This window comes from Mirounga leonina, unplaced genomic scaffold (assembly GCF_011800145.1).
Source record: "Mirounga leonina isolate KUSES-001 unplaced genomic scaffold, KU_Mleo_1.0 Mir_93, whole genome shotgun sequence".
NCBI classification, from domain to species: Eukaryota; Metazoa; Chordata; class Mammalia; order Carnivora; family Phocidae; genus Mirounga; species Mirounga leonina.
Genome location: NW_023270854.1, coordinates 55,613,612 through 55,633,889, shown reverse-complemented (window position 1 = coordinate 55,633,889; position 20,278 = coordinate 55,613,612). Strand labels below are relative to the sequence as shown.

The window sequence follows — 20,278 nt, the reverse complement described above, 5'->3', positions numbered from 1 at the left end:
AATGAATAAAAAATTAATACAATTAATTTCATGATTGTATAGAATTTACAAAATACAACCTCTCTCTCCCCTTAATAACCATTGCACGAATGACCTAATAGAGGCTTGAGCAAGTAATCCAGGGCATTTTCACAATGATGAATGAGTCTGGGTGTAAAATTTTCCATTTATGTTGTGAATTATATTTTCTAATGTCCTTCTTAATTACGCTTAACCTTCATGGGTCTAGATGAGTCTAGATCAAATCCTCAGCATACTAGAATGAAATAAATCCTCAGCATATTAGAATGAAATATACATCCTTTACCAATGAAAGCGCACAGAGGGTAACCTACCACCTTTTAAATGTCACTGCCAAGAACACATGCTGTGTTTTACAATTCACAGTATGGCTTCCCTTGGAACTGAAGTGGGGGAAGGAAGGAGAGTAGGGAAAGGCATTTAAACAGTTCCCTGAAAACTGACTGCAATTCTTTATTTTCTTCCACTCAAAATATAACCTCCAAAGCCCTACATTTCGATTTTCTTCCACACTGTTTCTATCCACCCCAACTTTGCTCATTTCCTTTGGGCATGGGAATACAGGAAGAAGAAGGAAATATAAGCATGAAATGAAATAGAATAGCATCCATGGTCTGAACACTTAAAGTTCAGAGATACACTAGAGAAGCAACTTCCCTCATTTGTCATTGCTTCGAGCATAAGAAGACCTCACCCACTCTCACATGCCATGGTCTTCTGTATTAAATTGTGGCCCATAACAAGCATGGATCATGTACTTTATGGTATTTTAGGGTTTCACATTTATCACATCTCATAACTATGAAGAAAGGGAAGCCCCAGATGTTAATGACTTGTCCAAGGTCACATGACTTAAAATTGAATGGTCTTTCCGGAAGACACGTAGAAAGCTCTTGTACCCAAAATGATCAGTATAAATGACACAAAAATCACCCAGAATAATTGAGGCATTTCTTTCAAGATCCTCATTATGTTCTGCTTCATGTTTAAAATACAAGTTTGAACCAGATAATTATAAGCATCAGCCTGCAAGCAGCTTTTAAGGAACAGATTTTGTGTGTAAGTAGGCTGAAAACTGGCTAGGTTAGAGCCACTGCTAAGGAGAACTGCAACATTGTGTGTCTAATGAATTAACCTAAGAACCTATAGTTGCCAGAGGAAGGAAGGGATTGGAGCAATTTATGTACCAACAGTGGAAAAACTCTATCATTTGATTAGGGAAGGAGAACCACACAATTTTACAGAGGTTATGATTACCACACGATTATGTTATTTCCCCACCATTTCTTGTTTAGCCAGAACTATAAAGACTAAAGAACTCTAAAGGCAAAGGAAGGCCATTTGACACTGTGAACCCATGCTTCTCTCTTGAACTGTGTCACTCCACAGGGAGTGTTCTGGAATGTTGTGGGAGAGCTTTCTGATAATTGCAATGACTGGGCTCTTGCTGGTATTTAATCAGCAGCGCCAAGAATGCTAGGAGTCCTACAACGCAGTGGATAGTCCTGTACCAAGAAAGAATTGTCCCGAGTCACACAAGACTTTCAAATACCCTGCTAAATATTCACCACAGCTGAAAGACCTGTTTATAATCATTGGAACCTAGAGCCTGATTCAGCGAATGTCTCTTTTTTTTTTTTTTTTTAAGATTTTATTTATTTGACAGAGAGAGACACAGTGAGAGAGGAGCACAGGCAGGGGGAGTGGAGGGGGGAGAGGCAGACTTCCCGCCGAGCGGGGAGCCCGATGCAGGGCTCGATCCCAGAACGCTGGGATCATGCCCTGAGCCGAAGGCAGGCGCTTAACGACTGAGCCACCCAGGCGCCCCGCGAATGTCTTTTTTATATACTGAATTTTCCAGCAACACAATTATAGTTTCAGTTGATGAAAAACTACTTTGTTTGAGTATCCACCATTCTAGAAATTTATATCATGTGCAGCAATCCAGCTCAGGTGGACTGGTCTCTACTTGTAGTATCCCCACCCATGGTACTTCCATGTATCAGAGCAACCATTTGACTCCTTCCTTGTGTCGTCTCCTTTAGCACATCCCAATATTGACATATCAAAATACTATATAAAATGCAGTTCCATTTTTTTATTTATTTTACAGTTGGGCTATTATATTAATTTTTAAATTATGTGCATTGGTATATTATCTATAAATATCATCTGTGAATGGTAAAGGAGACAATGTGTCTGATAGGATTGACAGCCAGGGCTGTAGACCATTTTTTCTTTTCTAGAAAATCTCTCACTCCTGGCTTCTGTAACAATGTTAACTCCTGGTTTCCCCGAACATTCTTCATCTATTTCCCTGGCTCCTCTTGTGCCTGGCTCTTAAAAGTGGCAATGTTCCTCTGAGTTTCACCGCCCCACCCCGCCGCCCTGCATTCTTACTGATTTCTCTCTTCCTCTTCTATGACTTTGACCAACACTTATTTGCCAAACTGCTCATAAATCGAGACTGTGAGTTTTCCACCCCTTTCGCTGAATTTCACACCATATTTTCAGTTGCTCACTGTGTACTACTTGGATTTTCTACCAGTGCAGTCTCTCAAATGCAGCTAGCCCCAAACAGAGCTCATTATCTTCCCTGCAAAGTCTGTTCCTCCTATATTCTCGTTTTTCTTGGCTGGTGGTGATACAGTTTACCAAGTCTGCCAAATTAGAAAACTGGGATCATTTTAGACCAGTTCATCATTTTTACTCTCCCAAAGCAATTGTTCACCAAATCCAACCAAATTATCCTGTATCTTGAATATTTCTAAAATCTAAAGCACAAGTTTTTATATTTTTTTTGCAATGTAATAGAGCAGCATCAAAGTCTTAATGATCAGTGTGATTTAAGACATCAATTCTGCTTAAGTTATAAGCCTACAGAAATAATAGTTTTAGGGTGGTGGTGTTGGTTAAAGTGTCCAACTCTTGGGTTTCAGTTTGGTCTGATCTCAGCAAGGTGAGATTGAGCCCTGCCCACAACAGGCTCCGTACTTCCTCGGGGTGGAGTCAGATTGAGTTTCTCTCCCCCTCTCCCTTTGCTCCTCCTCCCCACACTCTGTCTCTCAAATAAATAAATCTTAAAAAAAAAAAAAAAAAAAAAAGGAAGTAATAGTTTTAGGCAACTTAATGCACAAAAATGTTAAATATAAAGTTATTTATGAAAATTTGGAAACAACTAAAAGGAAATGATTTGGTTTTTTATTGTGCATCCATACAGAAGTGAATCTGTAGCCATTAAAATTATGCTAACGGAGTGTCTTTATTATAACAAGAAATGCTTTTCATAGTTTTAAATGAAAAATCGGGATCTAAAATTATCTTAACCATATAAAACGTGCAGGGAAAAGTAGAACAAATCACTAATGGCAGCTATCTCTCATGCAAGAATTATAGATTATTTGTATTTTCCTCTTAATATTTTTCTGTGATATTCCAGATTTTCCACAAGGCTCATGCTTTTCCTATAATTACTTTAAGTCCTTTTCAAGTCTTGTCAATGGTGCCTATACCATAGTTCAGCCTCCTAATGCACTTTCCTTGCTTCCTGTTTCCTTACTCCTCAGTCCATCCTCCAGGCTACTATGAAATGAATCTTTTCGAAGTGTGGACTTGTTCATGGAGTTCCCTTTCTGCTGGCTTCCTACCGTTCAAAGGTCCAGGAGCAAATGAGTAAGCATGTCATACAAAGGTCGGACAGCCTCTCTCCAAGTCTGTTTTTTCAGCTTCATCCCCTGCAATTCCTCACCAACACAGACCTTCCCACCTTTACTTGAACAAGCCATGGACTGTGGCATTTTTTTGCAAGGCTGTTTTCTTTGACAAGAATGTCCCTTTTTCCCCTTTGCTGCCAGGTCAAATAACATATTTATCCTTTAAGACTCAATTCAAATGCCATTACCTCTCTGAAGCTTTTGCTGACAGTTAGGAGCCATTTACACTCCCCTCCCAAATAGTTGTGGATACTCTATTTTAGCACTTATCCCTCCGCATAAGAAAGAAATGGCCAAAGAGAAGAAATTCCTCTTTGTAGGAAAATACTGTGTCTTAGTCATCATTGTATCCGAAGCCCTGACACAAGTCTGGCACTAAGAAAGTATCTGATGAATGACCAAATTAATGAATGTAGCCAAAAGCTGTAGGAAGAAAATCAGCAAGCACCTTGGATAAGCAGCTGGCCTGGAGAAACTATAGCCAGGCTGTAGTTTCTGACTAGACAAAAGGCAGAAGGAACCAGAGTGTGTTGAAAGCAGCAGAACTACTCAAGTTAGTTATGAAGGGGAAATGACAGATGGGTTATGCAGTGACTGATAACTGTTGGAGATTGTTAGAAAAGACAGGTTAACGATTATATTAAAAAATCTCTTGTGCCTTCGTATTTGAAATACAGAAGTCTCTGAGAGCTATGCCTAATACTTTTCGTAAAGAATCAAAACTCTGATTAACTGTGTTTTTGAGTAGTAAAACAAAACACCCATGGGAACATCTATGGGAAGCTGAGACACCAGAGTAATATTCAAGGTACCTTCTCTTTGACTGGGCATTACAACTTTTTAAAATTTAATGCCTGGGCTATATTCCAGATCAACTGGGGCCCAGATATCACTATTTTTTTAAAAAACTCCCACTGTTGGGAATCGCTAATCTCCATGAAAACAATTTCCCCAACTGTAGACTGCATCCCTAAAAGGAAATGGGTATCTTCATGATTACTGTCCTTGTTAATCTCATTCCTAAAAAATGAGAGCAAATAACATACACTTGGTATCAAAGAAAGGTAAATAACAACAATGTAGCTTAAAAAATTTCTTCACTCAAGTTGATTTTTATTTTAGTTGATTTTTTTCCTGTATTCTCAAAATCCATTTTCAGTACAAAATTCAAACCTGCATAAATGATCATAGTGGAATACTATATTCCAACATCATTTTCGATATTTTAAGGCTAGAGGAAAAAACTTGGAGAATAAAAAATTTTATAATAACAAACTGAGCTCTAAGAAGAAAATCTGCTATTATAGGGATTTTTTTTTTCCCCCATGGCTGGCTAAATTTTAAGTTTTCAATGGCAGTTCTTGCTGTGGGGAGAATGTGTTCTAATCCTTTTGATATTTTAAATGGTACAATCTTACATTATTTTTCAGGGATTCACCTGAAATAGCAGAAACAATGGAATAATTGTCTTGAAGAATTAAGAGAACACTGATCAGTCACCCTAAGAAGGCAATATGGTGGGCGAGTGATAGGAGGGTAGAAGAGGGACAACAGTGGGGACACTGGGCTGGGAAGTGAGGCTGGTAGGGTAAACTGAGTTCCAACTTTCCCTTCCTGAGGGTTGTTTTCCTCTGAGTTCTCACATTTTACCCTAAGTGTAGCCAAATGCCCTGACTTGGGTATACACTTACCCCTTTTCAGATGCTGGCATAGTTAGGAAAATTTTCTTAAATTTTTCTTTAAAAGTATCTGGTCAGGATAGTTTTTCAGAAAAAAAATCTTAACTAAAAACTAGAGAAAGGTGGGGAAAAGAAAATGAAATGGTAAAAAACCAGAAAATTTATAATAAGAAAATTTATAATAAGCTTATATATATGCTTTATATATATATATAAAATAAGCATATAATAGTATAAGTATGTGACCAATAGTGGCTAACAGTGCAGTTAGGCTAGTATAAATTAGCAACTCTAGAAATCATTAATTATCCTGATCACTTGATCTCAAAATGCTATTCTGTTTAACTGACTTTTCCCCCTCCACTTGAAGACAATCACCTTACTCCTGATTTCTCCCCACCACCAACCTCCAATAAGACTTCTCCTTATTTTAAACATTGTGTTATCTCCTAGGGGAGTATTTTTCAAAAAATTTTTAACCTCGACCTGTATCAGAATATATATTATCTCTCTATCCAACACACACATACATCATACATGCAACAAATATAAACTTCATCAAAGTCTCATTATGTGTGAGGTACTCTGATATATTTCCTTTTCTATTCTATTTTTTCAAATGCTGATAACAACCTATTAAATTGATACCATAACCTAGTACTGGGTAGTACTAGCAATAGGAAAACCAAGCAAAACCTGAAGATTTCCATCTTATCTAATGCTCACATTAACACAGAAGTTCATTTATAGATTAAGAGCAGAATAATGCCCCTTTCTTAGTTTTTCAACTCTGTCCACTTCTCTGGAATTCTCAGAAGCTACTAGTTGGTTCAGTTATTTCCCATATGGTAAGGACTATGACGAACCAGGGATATAAGAATAACGGAGTCACAATCAATTGTAAGTAGTGACAGAAGTCAACCAAATTCCAGCTGCTTACCAGCAGAGGAAGCAGGGAGCAGGGAGCAACATGTGCTAGTCTAAGGCACCATTTGGGCCAAAGAAGAGAGTGCTGAAGTTCAAGAATCCAGAAAAATGAAGACATCTTTTCTCTATCAGTCAGTTCTAGTGCCAGAACAGGTAGCAAAACTGTGGGTGAAGAGTATGTTTTGAGTAACACCTTGGTCAGTCACAGGCCTAAGCTAATATCTTGTTTAAAAAAAAAAAATTCATAATGGTATAAAAATTGTCCCCCACTTTGCTTGGGTAATTTGGATTGTATGTTAATTCATTTACATGAATTATAAAGAGACTTGAATGGGAGTGTTGCTTACAGGTGACAAAAGATGGGGGCCTAATTAGGAACTCCTATAAGAACCCTTACGAAAAGGGATTTAGTTCTTTAACAAGCACTGAAATTAATTCGAAGGACAGCTTATGAGGTAATCAGTTGGTTTTTTTCCTCCATGAATTTCCTTTCGGAAAAAAAAATCAGCTCCTTAATGTCTTTAGGGCTCTGGCTGCCTGTAAGCATTTGCCGCTCCGCAGCTGCCGCAGCACAAATAGCACTGGCTGTTCCTGGGAGAGACACTATTTGTCAAATGTGACATGAGGATGAAGTTTGAGGACAGGGGATTACAACCAGAGATCTTTACTCAAGATTGTCAAATGTGACCAGAATCAGAAAACACAATGCTTTCATAGGATTTTACAGAGGGACTTCCTCACATTCACCAAGCATATTCATATTTCATTTTGATAACTTTGGCCTTCGTTTCCACCTGATTTTGTCCCTCTCTCTGTTACAGCATGTAGTACCTCCTGCTGTCTTGATACTGACTATGAACATGTCTTCGTTCCTTTTATAATCCAGTTGAGGGCAGGCGTGTGTTGCCCTATTCTTTGTATCCTTAACACCTATGACAGTACACACTTGGAGTTTAGAATGGGTGAACAAATAAGAAGAGAGGTACAAGGGATGTGAGCTTTGCTATGGGAGGAAGGATAGGGTAAAGGTTGAAAGCAGGGCAAGAGAAGCAAGGGGAGTTATGGGCTTTCCCCAGAAATGAAAGAGATGACATTTTAAGTAGCAAGCTTAAACCCAACAGGGCTCCTGGCCACTTACTCCCTTAGGGAGGAAACTTACCGCTAGAGCAGGGCTTCTCAATCTTCAAGGTGCAGAGAAATCACCTGGAATCTTGTTAAAATGCTTCTGACACAGGAAGTCTGGGGCAGAACCTAAGAGTCTGCATTTCTAACAAAGTTCCCAGGGGTTACAAATACAACTGGTCCACAGTTTAGACACACCTCAAGTATCAAGGCACCCAGAACCTGTGCTCTAACACCTGTAACTGCATGGATTTGATCAAGGTCCTGGGAGAAAACAGATAACAAATTCAAACAGAGTAACTGAGATTTTACTAAGATGTGAGCAGCATTAGGGGATGCCAGCAAGAAAAACATTAAGGCCCTTAAGGCTAGCAACTGGGAGGAGGAGCCATCACCAGCCCCAGACCAAAAGGGGGAAAAGGAGGGAGAGGTTACCAGAACTAAAGAACTCTGGAGCTCAAACAGAATATTTTGACATGAAAAGAGCTGTGTTCTTGGGTATCTTGGGTAGAAGAACACAGACACTTCCCAGGGAGTGAGAAAGTCTCACTCCTGTCCTACCTTCTGACGCCCTGCTGTGCCTCTCACTGGCCAGACCCAATTGGGACCTAGAGGGCAAGGTGGGGATGGGGGTGGGGGTTGTAAATGACCCCCAGAGCACAGAAGGAAGGGAGAGTAGACTGGAGGGCACAGGGAGCTATCCCACAGAGGAACTTCTGACCAATTTAGCTATTCACTATTCCCTATGGTTAAAAGTAAAAAAAAAAGTAAATACCCTTAAAACTGAGTATGGCTTCATCTAAGGGGCCTACAGGATAAAAGACTGCAATGAGTCTGTGTTGCTTCTGTAGGCAATCTTTAGAAAGAAAAGAACCTCATACAGCTTGGTAAGTAGGGCAGCTTTAAAGATAAAAGAAAAACAAGCTAAATGCCTGAGGCAGAGGCATAAAGGAAGTGCTGGGAAACCATTAAAAGACCAGCTCAGGAAGTTAAGAATATAGTGGCCCCTTCAGATCTTGGAGAAACAGGACTGGCAGGTTGGGGTCAGGGGCAGACAAGAAGACCAGCCTTCACTCTGGTTTCAGAAGCACTCTGCCTAAAATCCTCCAAATCCTTTTTAGATGCAATACCACTGGTAGATTTCCAAGATTTGGGGAAGAAAGCAGACCCAAGGAAAACTAGACACAGTAAGCACTATGACTAGATAGTCAGTTCCTAAGAAAACTCAACCAGAAGTCTGGTAGAGAAGTCCAATTATAATTATGTGTGTGTGTGTGTGTATATGAATATATACATGTACAAACACATATTAGATTCCTCATTAGAGCTCCAATCAAGGCTCTTAGGAAAACATTAAGAAATGGAAAAAGCAACATCCTCATATTTAGATTTTCAACATGTTAAAAACTCCTCTATCTTTTACCCTAAAAAACAGTGCCTTCTCACCACCCCGGGGGATGTGCCATGCTCCTCATCAGAAATAGCGGGGACTGTACAGCAGTCCTTCCCAGGTGTGGAGGTCAGCCAAAAATGCCTGGTATCTCAAGGAAGTGAGAGCCCAGTGTGGACCCTGATGAGTCAGATCAGGGTACCCTTTGCCAGAATATGATATAATGTTGACTGGCTCTGCCCCTCTTCACCACCTCCACCCCCTTCCCTAAGCCCATATTCCAAGAGATACGGGGTAGTCAGTTCACCACTAGCCCCAGGGGGAACTGTCAGGAGAAAAGAAAAAAAAAAAACAAAGATTCTAAATTCTTGGTTCTAGTTCAAATGAAGAGACAAAGTTGTTTTGAAAAGAGATATGAACTGGCAGAACAGGTTCTTTGTTTTTTTGTGCGTGTGTGCATGTGTGTGTGTGTATGTGTGCGTGCGTGCATGTGTACATGTGTTTACTACCCTGGGAAGAAGGGAAAAATTTGGAGAGGAAAAAGAGCATTATAGGCAATTAGAGAACATGCATTCTGTGCCCCACCCCCAGAATAAAGCCCCAATCTATTAGGGTGGGATTTGGGGTCATCACAGGTTTTCCCCCCAGAAGTTTGGGAGGATCTGGCAAGATGCTTGCTTGCTTCTGCCTCCCTTCTTTCATTATTAAGGGAGACAGATGCAGAGACATCCCACGTGGCAAGGGCAGGAAGAATGAGTAGGGATGAGCTTGGTGGGCTAAGGCAGAGGAGTTCAGGAGTTGCCTGCCTTGCCTAGGGGTGCCAAGGTTAGCTGACAGAAAGAGGAGACTGACTGAGTCTCCATCTGGCTGGAGATAAAGGTCCTGATATCAGGGGCTGCAAAGTGGGTAGCTCATACCAGGGAGCCAGGCAGGAGGCACACCCATGCCCACAGAACCACGTGAGCATCCCAGAGGCTCCTCACCTAATCCCATCGGGGTCAGGGCATCAGTTTGGGGCTCTGAGAAGTCAGGGGAAGGAGAGGGTACTGATCCAGAACACAGGTCCCCTGACTGCCTCTAGAGCAGTACTCCTGAAAGCAACATCCGATAAGGAGGGGAAGGAGGGGAATGGAGACAAAGATCCTAAATATTCCTGAATCTTAACCAGAAGTAACTTAGAAAGCGCTAAATTGAATGGAGCAGACTGGCTGTGGCTGTGACTAGATTAACTTTTTCTGCTGTCAGAAATAGGGAATTAAGAGTTAGAATATAAATTTTGTTGCCAGGAATGAAAGAAAATTATATTCTGTGACTGTGAAATTCATGTGCATGACTAAGACTGATTGATTTTCCTCAGCTTCCATTGCTTAAATGTTATATGTGAATATTCAGTTAAGGTCAAATTCTATCCAGAAGCAGCAGCCCCACGGTCTGACTTCTGCAAACGCCAGAGAAGCAGATCCTGGCTGGCCATCTGGCCTTGACCTGGGATCTTACCTGAGCTCTGATTTACAGGTGGGATGGCTTCCTAGGTCCAGCCCAGGCTCAAAAAGCGGCGCCCTGCCTGGAAGCACCTGGGCCCATGCAGGTCATTGGTCCTGCCTGAGAGGTGGAAGGCACCATCAACCCCTACTCACACGTGAGACCATACCACCAGCTCTGCCACTCACAGGAGGCCCTGCCCCTTCTGCTCAACTCTCCTATCTTCCAGCTTGCTGCAGCCTCTTATTTCTTCTACAGTTTCCCAAACAATTCCAGTTCATAAGGATCTCTCATATAACTTAGGGACTCCTGGGTTCCACGTCAGTGACATTTTGGGTTCTCTTTGATTTACTATTGTAGCAAGATGACTGAATTTCTGCCAGAGATTTGTTAGAAAGATGCACATTGGCCAGAGTAATTTTGAAGCAATAAAGAATTGTCGGGTCTGCATCAAGTCTTGACAAACACATTTTCACCATTAACTAACCCATTTTCCCAATTGTGAGGGTGTTTAAATACTACACAAGGTGAGGCAAATATTTCTGCTCTCCACAAGGACCGGTGAGCAACTGATTGCAAGATACGTCTGCTTACTTCCAGAGCTTCAATATCTATCTTAATATGCAATTTGGGGGAATTTCCCAGATAACACGATGTAGGGTTGTTTTTATATGCAGTACGCAGTGCACCCTTCAATAATACCTGGGCTCAAACTAAGTTTGATTTTTATAATGGCCTACAAAAAGGCCTGGGCTCCTGTGTTGGCATGACTATATTTTAGGAACAGTAAACGAAAAACTTCTACTATAAAATTCGGGCAAACGTTCCTTGAGACTTGTGCTGGAGAGAAAGGAAATGAACATACCAAAGCAGCAGATGGATCCAGATGTTCTGACCCCTGCTTAAGCTGCAAAGTTAGGCCAGTGCTTTGCTGACAGATGTGAAGTAGTGATTCTGTAAGAGAAAGGGAGGGAACCCTAAAAAAGTATAGTCTTCTAAATGCACTAGAATGAACTGCTGTGATAGTCCCATATCCCCTAATATCAGAGAATCTATTATTCACAGTACCATCTAGCTAGGAACTGTATTACATTCAAGAAAGTCTGATAAAAACATTTCCAGAGAATGCAGCACTTACAAAGGTATTTAAAACAGAATAAAAGAGAGAAAGTAACCCTAGTCAATGTGCATTTATACTCAGTAATTATATAAAACACTACTAGTGCCCAACATTGGGTGAAATACCTGTTGAATACCCTCAACAATTCTATGAAAAAAATTATCAGGACTATTATAATTTCTTTTTACAGATAAAAAAATAAAGGCTTAAAGAGAGTTTGTCACTCATCTGAGGACCCATAGCTGGTAAGAGTAAGAATGTAAGATGTAGGATTCAAACTTAGGTAGCAGGACCTCAAGATTCAAAACTCTCTGTCCTGTGCCTTGGGTATTTTCCCCCAGGCTACTCCCAGTGCTGTTACTTCTCATGCAGTGGTCACTGCTAAATAGCTGTCTATGAACAGGCAATATGGCCAGTTTTTAGAGAAGTTCCTGCTGACTACTAAGAGCACGCCAAAATAGAATCAAAGCACTCACACATTTTTAGTACCTAGGAAGCCACCAGTCAAGTTTTCAAGACATTTCACAAGAAACCTGGAGCTATTTAAGGACTTATCAGTCATTTGATGTGCATTCAATCACTGCACTAATTTATTTTAAAACTAGAAATGTAATATGCAAACTTTGTGAAAAAAAAGTCCTAAAAAAAGCTGGGACATCTAACAACTGACTTATGAGTGAGTTATACATTATCTCTAGACTATACCAATCTTTAGTTAATTTACAAAGAGCAAAGTATTTCCCAAGTTTGGAGCTGATCAATCCTCTGGTAGTGATACTAGTAACAATCAACAGCTAATGGTTTAGCCCTTGTCAAAGGAAGCCAACATAAAGAACAGCTTAGAATCATGCTGACAGAGGTCCACAGGGTAGCCATCAGATTAAAACACCATTGAGGAGGGTCATACCTTCAATACTGGTGGCTCTCCTGGGTTTTGTCCCTCATCCTCTTCCAATGTCCACTTGTGGCACCTGAGCTCCTCCCCATAACCTTATCCATTGTTGTGGCTTCACTTACTAGCTGAGGATTCTCTAATCTTTGGCCAGATCACTCCTGAGCTCGGACTCTTCAGGATGTCAAATCATCTTCATATGTTTGACTCATCATGTCCAAAACTCAGCCCCTCCCAACTGTAATCACTCCTTTCCCCCAGCCTCAGGAACAGCATCACTACAACCCTGCCATTTTTCAATTCTCTCCCTTCTTTGCCCACCATTATTGGACAGGTCCACAAATCTGGCCAAATCTACCTCAGACACATCTCTCAAATCCATCTTTTTTGATTTAGTTGTATATCTAATATACAAATTTATGATATATTTAGGCTACTGCACACCTAACTTGTCTCTCAATATTTGGCTCCCTGCCATTTTAATATCCTTTACTTACATACACCTGCAAAGGTTGCTAAAACAAAAATTATATAATGCCATTTTCTTGTTAATAATCAGTAGATGAGGCTAACCCAACTGTTTGGTAGAATGATCCAAATCCATTAGCTGGTATAAATGTTCCTTTACAACCTGCCTTAGCTTACCTTTTCTAACTCATCTCTATCCCCCACTCCAATCATATTTGCTGAAGTTCATCCATAATAATCTAATCATGGATCCCTTAAGTAGGCTGGTCAATAGGAGTCAATGGAGATGAGAGTATAGTGGTTAAGAAAGGGCTTTTCAGTTGAGCTGATGTGAAATGAATCACGGATTTACCTCTTACTGATATAGTAACTTATGTGTCCACTCTGAGACCTGACTTCCCCTTGTCTCAAAAAATGGGATAATAACATAAGGTTATTATCAGAACTAATTAAGGCAATCTGTTAGCTATTACAATAATACCTCATCATCAGGTATATCTAGAGCAAATTTTCAAAGAAGAAACACTTTGTACAAATATATTATTGTTAGTTAATTGATGATGTCCTCAAGATTTGTATTCTTTAGTTTTTAGAGGTTCTTGAAGAGATGGTTTGGAAAGAGGACTGAAATAGGTTGGTAGCAATTAAGAACTATCCTGTGAATCTCTTATACTCCCAGTTTTCTACACCACTGACTTAGTAATCCCCTGAGTACAGAACTAAAATTTGCCTCATATTTTTACTTTCTTTACTGTGTTGTATCTCCAAATATACCTCAGTACAGAAACTTCATCTTCTACTTCTTAACATCTCAACATTACCTGGCCCACCACAAGATTCTTGGTAGACCTTCAATAAATACTGAGGTCAGCGTGAGTCATCAGGCTACAGACTGCTAATCCTCATGATAAATGCCCAAAGTTAAATGCATGAGCTTCTGGTGTTGCTCAACCATGATGGTTTTTTTCTAAGGAATAAAGATTATACTTCATAAAAGGAAAAAAAAAAAAATGCTTTACAATTCCTTTTGTCACACTGTACAAAGCAAAATGCAAATTAGCATGAACCTATGGGCACACATATTAAAATTAAGATTTGAGCAATTAATTATTTTAATTGCAATGTTGATGAACACAGTTCATAACACGAAGGCCATATTTCTCCAGGTTATCTGCACTACTTGATACAAGTAAATATGCACAATGCTTATAAAAATGTTGACTAATATTTGACTGCAAATGAAAAAGGCTGTGAGTCTGGGCTCTAGTTGGATACCACCACACAATGCCTCCTTAGGAAAATATTCCTCTCTAATATTCTGTCTCCATAAATCTGTAAATGTTTCCTCTGATAGCCTTGTTTTGAGGATTCAAAAAATCGTGTCCATAAATTATTCTGAGCTTCACCAACATAATTACTAGCAGTTACCATATACCAGGTACCATTCTAAGTACTTTACACATACTAACAAGTTCGATCTTCATAATAACCCTATAAGGTAGGCACTGCTACATCCATTTTACAGATGGGACAAAGTGAGGTTTAAGAGAAAAATTCACTAGCCTATGATTATAGCATTACTAAGGAGTACAGCCCAGATTTGCACACAGCTTATCCATTCCCAGAGCCTCTGCTCTCAATCACCATACCATACTTCACTCATAAAGTAGAATTCAGCACATGCTTTGGGAACTGGAAAGAAGGAGAAATTACTCCCTATTAAAGTTCAAGAAAGACCTCAAGGAGAAGGATGTGCAAGATTCTGACTGGCAGAGATGGAACAGGAATGATGTGCATTCTAGTCCCTGGTGAACAAAGTCACACAGCCAGGCAGGTGCAGGGAACGGGGTAGGATAGACAAGGAGTCTAGTTTGGCTAGTGATGCAATAGAAAGCATAGCTATGACAACTCTTCAGATGCCACAGGTGGACACTATGGGGCTTTAACTGATAGACTATGCAAAATTTTCTCAACAAGGTAACATGAATTAAGACATATTTTGGGAAGATTAGATTTTTTTTTTTTTTAAAGCTTAGGAACATTTTTCTCAGAAGATCATTTTCCTTACTTAGTCTAACAGACTATTTTGGATAATAATCCAACTCAAGAAATTCTCCACTGAGAGGCCTAAGGGACTGAAACTAACAGGATGAAGCTTAATAGGAAAGGGGATGAAGTTCAGAAACTTCAGCTGTCCATGTTTAGGATGACTGCTTCCTGGCAAGAGTAAAGTTCATATGAAAAAGATGAAGAGATTCTGGCCAAATTCAAGGTCAGTACAAGCTAAAAGCACTACACGGATGCCAAGAAAACTAAGTGAAAGATTAAGCAGCATAGAAGTATATCACACAGAAAGAGGAGATGATTATCCTAAATACAGCAGAACTGGAATTCAGCTCTGGGCACCACTAAGGGTGGATGTTGACAGCCAGGACTGAATTCAGAGCAGGATGGATGAAGACAGATGGTCAAGAGGCTGCGCCACGTGTGAAAATATTGAAAGCACTGGAGAAGTTTAGAAGCCTCCAAGGAAGCATGATCGCTATCATCAAACATTTCAAGAACTGTCTTGGGAAGAACAATCTGTTTAGACTCACAGTACAAAAACAGAACCGAGAGGATAATATAACCAATGAATCAACTGATACTAAAGACCAGGTCTCCATGAGTTACATGAGAAGAAGGATGTTACCAAAGTAAAGGAAGCAGTCAGTGTCCAATGGGCGCCCACAAGCTAGCCAAAGACAAGATAATGCTTTTTTTTTTAATTTTTTAAATTTTATTATGTTAGTCACCATACAATTCATCATTAGTTTCTGATGTAGTGATCTACAATTCATTGTTTTCATATAACACCCAAGTGCTCCAACCTGGTGATGGGTATTAAGGAGAGTAGGTACTGCATGGAAACAGTTTTTTTTGTTGGTTTTTTGTTTTTTTTTCTCTTTCTTTTGTTTTTTGTTTTTGTTTTAATGCCTGTAGTTTTTTTTTTAATTTTATTATGTTATGTTAATCACCATACATCATTAGTTTTTGATGTAGTGTTCCATGATTCATTGTTTGCATATAACACCCAGTGCTCTATTCAGTACGCGCCCTCTTTAATACCTATCACCAGGCTAACCCATCCCCCCACCTGCCTCCCCTCTAGAACCCTCAGTTTGTTTCTCAGAGTCCACAGTCTCTCATGGTTTGTCTTCCCCTCCAATTTCTCCCCCTTCATTTTTCCCTTCCTGCTATCTTCTTCTTCTTCTTTTTTAAACATATAATGTATTATTTGTTTCAGAGGTACAGGTCTGTGATTCAACAGTCTTACACAATTCACAGCGCTCACCATAGCACATACCCTCCCCAATGTCTATCATCCAGCCACCCCATCCCTCCCACCCCCACCACTCCAGCAACCCTCAGTTTGTTTCCTGAGATTAAGAATTCCTCATATCAGTGAGATCATATGATACATGTCTTTCTCTGATTAACTTATTTCGCTCAGCATAATACCCTCCAGTTCCATACACGTTGATACAAATGGCAAGATTTCATTCCTTTTGATGGCTGCATAATATTCCATGGTATGACAACACAATGCTTTTAAAAAGAAAACTCACCTTGCTGAGTATGGGAGTATATAAATACCAAAGGAAAGATACTGAGAACCTAGTCTTCAGAAATTTGGAAATGTCGGCGTGAGGGGAGTGTTGAGAGGGGGAGAAGAGAGAAGGAGGGTGTGGAATTTGAGCTGGACTTCGACAGATGAATCAGTTTACAACCTGAAGTGGTCAAGTAACTGCCAAAAAGCCAAATCTTCAGTAAACAGAATTGTAAACAGATTACTGAAAATGCTTATTGAGTCCACTTAAGGCTTAAGGACATACAATAATTCTCTGTAATACATTCCTTCTCAACTTTTTGCAGTTTATAGGGGGTAATGTGATCCTTTCCCTTCTTTTCTCTCAAAAGTATCCCCTACACACACATGCGCGCGTGCGCACCAAGTTTTATATATTACCGTGGAAGAAGAATAGATAATACCTTCTCATTCAAGAGAGTAGGTGATAAAAGGAAGTAAAAAGTCAGAGAATAGAGAATATGGGGGCCCTGTTAATAAGGAGAAACAGCCTTCCTTGACTGTTTAAGGTTCTACAGCAACTTCCACCAAAATCTCAGAGTTTTCCTATTACCTCCAGACTGAAAAACACAGATAACAAATTTTGTCATTCACTCAGCATTGTGTGGGAGAAAATGCCCAGGCCTCAGAGTCAAACAAATTTTGGTTCACACTCTTGCCCTGACACTCATCAGCTATATAAAATGTGGGCAAGACACTTGGCCTCCTAGTGCCTCAGTTCCCTTATCTGTAAACTGTGGATAACCACTCCTGCATGAAGTTTTTGTGAAGATAAAGGAAACAGTATTCATAAAATGCCTGCACCCATTCTATAGTTCTACTCATCATGACCACCAAAACCTAAAGATTGCTAGTGGCGATGTTCTGATAGCTCAGGCATTTCTGGGACTTTGGAAATTAGACTTCTTGAAAAAGCTCAAAATGAGCTTGTCTAATATTGGGGCTTCTGATTTCTTCTATTTCATAGATTAGAGAGCAGTTTTGAAGGAACTGCAACTTCTTAGTGGTAAGGGATATCCATAGACCTCCCTAATTCAAAAGGAGACTGCACTTTGGGGTGTTTTGTTTTGTTAGAAAAAGGAGGGGAGGAGGAGAAGCTGCAGGGGCTGGGGATGGATCAAGTGGTAAGTCCTGTCATACTTTAACTAAAACACACTAGAAGATTCGTACCTACTGAATAATTTGAGGTTGGCAAAGAATAAAAGACAATTACTATATGCTATTATTTAAAAAGAAATCTTTTCAAGTAGGTGAACTGTCTGTTAGCCTGCATTTTAACTATATTGCTTCAAAGCATCCTGTCTGGAATAGTCACATAGCTCTTTGGATGCCCTACATCAGCACGAAGGCTCTCCTATACTATACTCCTGCCATCACAGGCAGTACTGTGTCGGGTTATTGCCTCCACGTCTCCAGCATTCCTTTTGAAGTTTATGGAGACATTATTTGGAATGAGCTCTGTAAGTTATGGAACAGGAAGAAACATCTCCTTTAGCACCTACTTATTCCATACATTTCAGATAGTTATGTACCACTTTAGTAGACAAATAACTGAAATATTGTGCCTTTCTGTCTTTTTAAACAAAATAATGGACGCTTCACGTCCCAAATAGTGATTTCTGTGAAGTACCAGGTTGGATTCTGGGGAAGTCTCCTTTAAGGTGATGTGCAGCTGGGCAGGAAATATCCTTTCATTTCAGACCCCAATTTTACTACTATGTATATCCATATGAGAAATCTAGAAAGTTTAAATCTTCATGTTCATTTAATTGAGTACATCTAACATATGGAATATTATGTAATCTTCATAGCTAACAGAGAGAAGACCTGTTCCCCTGCTCACTTACAAACAGTTTGCTTGGTACCTGAGCTTTGTAAACCTATCATTTATTCATCACTAAAGTGCCCTAGCAATGAATGTCCATCTCATCAGCACTGACATTGTCCAAACACTCCTCTCAATGGTTTTTGTCCCCTTAAATAATCCACAGGCTTCTATATCACTAAGAAACAATTCCCTTTTGCTCAATCCCCCCCTTCCTTCTGTTTAGATAAGCACTTGGGGGTGATTGTTCTCAGTGCAATCTTCTCTCAGGTCTTATCACCAGGTCACACTACACCTTCAGAGATAGCCGAAAGGCTGTTATACTCTGTCTCCTCTATATACTCTATACTCAAGATGGTGGTGAGTTGCTTCCCTATGTCTTTACTATAATAATACTGTACATCTTCACTGAACTGCCTTCATGCTCTCCACTTCTGGAAAATTTCCAGGGAGGGTCTGTGTTTACATCAGCAAGACTGATTCAAAACACCACCTCTGGGGTTTTAACAGGCTTTGAAACACATTCCTGCAATCTGCTCAACTCAGGTCCGTAGGAGGCCTCCCAGTAAATCTGTTACTTTACTTTGTCATTTTACTTATTGCAGACGGGCACTGATTTCCTTGTAGCTCATTTCATAAGTAATTTTATTTTTCTAAAATTTCTGCTGGAACCTTGGATAATAGAACCTTGCATTATTATGCCCATTGTCTTCAGAACTCCTCTGTAAAGATTCTGCTTGCTTAAGTAAGCTAAGCATTGTTCTGTTTTCCATCTGATTTTTTTTTCCTTCAGCTTTAGGATCATAAAAATTCAGTTCTTTTTTATATTTTCCAATCTAAACACAAGCCTTACCTTGTTAAATTTGCTTTTGGTTAGCACAGTTATTATTCAATTAATCCCTTAGTTTATAGTTTAACAAGTGCCTTACAAAATTCTTAAGAGATAGGATGTGTACAAAGGGGGTTGGGCAGGGAGCAGTTATTATAAGCAGAACTATGGGGGCTATCAAAACAAAACTGTAGAATGTCAAATTTAAGAATGATTTCTAGGGGTGCCTGGATGGCTCAGTTGGTTAGGAGTCTGCCTTCAGCTCAGGTCATGATCCCAGGGATCCTGGGATTGAGCCCCATGTTGGGCTCTCTGTTCAGTGGGGAGCCTGCTTCTCCCTCTCCCTGTTGCTCCCCCTGCTTGTACTCTCTGTCAAATAAACAAAATCTTAAAAAAAAAAAAAAAAAAGATTTCTAACAATAATGTAAATCCCTTTTACTTACAAGATTTAAAGTAAAATAAAGACTCCCTATTTAATCATCAAAGCACACCAGTATAAAATTATTTTCACAAACAAATAAGCACATCAAGCATATCCTAGACATTATGCTGGAAATGTATCACCTATCATAGACCTTGGTTTTGCTTACCACACTCTGAAATCTAAAGCTAAAACTAAAAAGAAAAAAACAAAACAAAACAAAACCCTTACCCCTCCCAACTCATACCATACAAAAGCAGTATTTCATCTAAATGGTCTTTCTTAACACACTCTAATCTAAAAAGAAGGCTCAAAAGGGCTAAAGTAGACTCTACCTTTGATTACAAAATATATCAGGAAAACAATCTAAAAATGCATTGGCAAAAATATAAAGATGATGCTACACAACCTTTAAAAAGAACCCAGAACACTCTGAAGCAAATGATTCTAATTTGAAGAAAACGAAATTCAAATAAACAACAAAAGCACCCGTCCTAATACTTCCCCTTCCTGTGAAAGACAACGCAAAGGACAAAAACAAGAAAAGAAAGAAAGAAAAAAGAAAAGAAAGAAAGAAAGAAAGGAAAGGAAAGGAAGAAAGAAAGAAAGAAAGACAGACAGACAGAAAGAAAGAAAGAAAGAAGACAGAAAGAAAGAAAGAAAGAAAGAAAGAAAGAAAGAAAGAAAGAGAAAGAAAGAAAGAAGGAAGGAAGGAAGGAAGGAAGGAAGGAAGGAAGGAAGGAAGGAAGGAAGGAAGGAAG

General features: G+C 39.5%; 1 protein-coding gene across 4 annotated transcripts in view; it reads right to left on the bottom strand.

Annotated features, from left to right (window-relative positions):
- ARHGAP28 (Rho GTPase activating protein 28) overlaps positions 1-20,278 on the bottom strand; it is a 221,634-nt gene that overhangs the window by 141,624 nt on the left and 59,732 nt on the right. The window contains exon 1 of one of the 4 annotated variants that reach the window (XM_034995991.1): positions 11,200-11,613. The exons of the other annotated variants lie outside the window; for them this stretch is intronic. The gene's annotated coding sequence lies outside the window, so the exon portion shown is untranslated. Of the gene's footprint in view, positions 1-11,199; positions 11,614-20,278 lie in introns of those variants that run through there. 4 annotated transcript variants of the gene reach the window in all.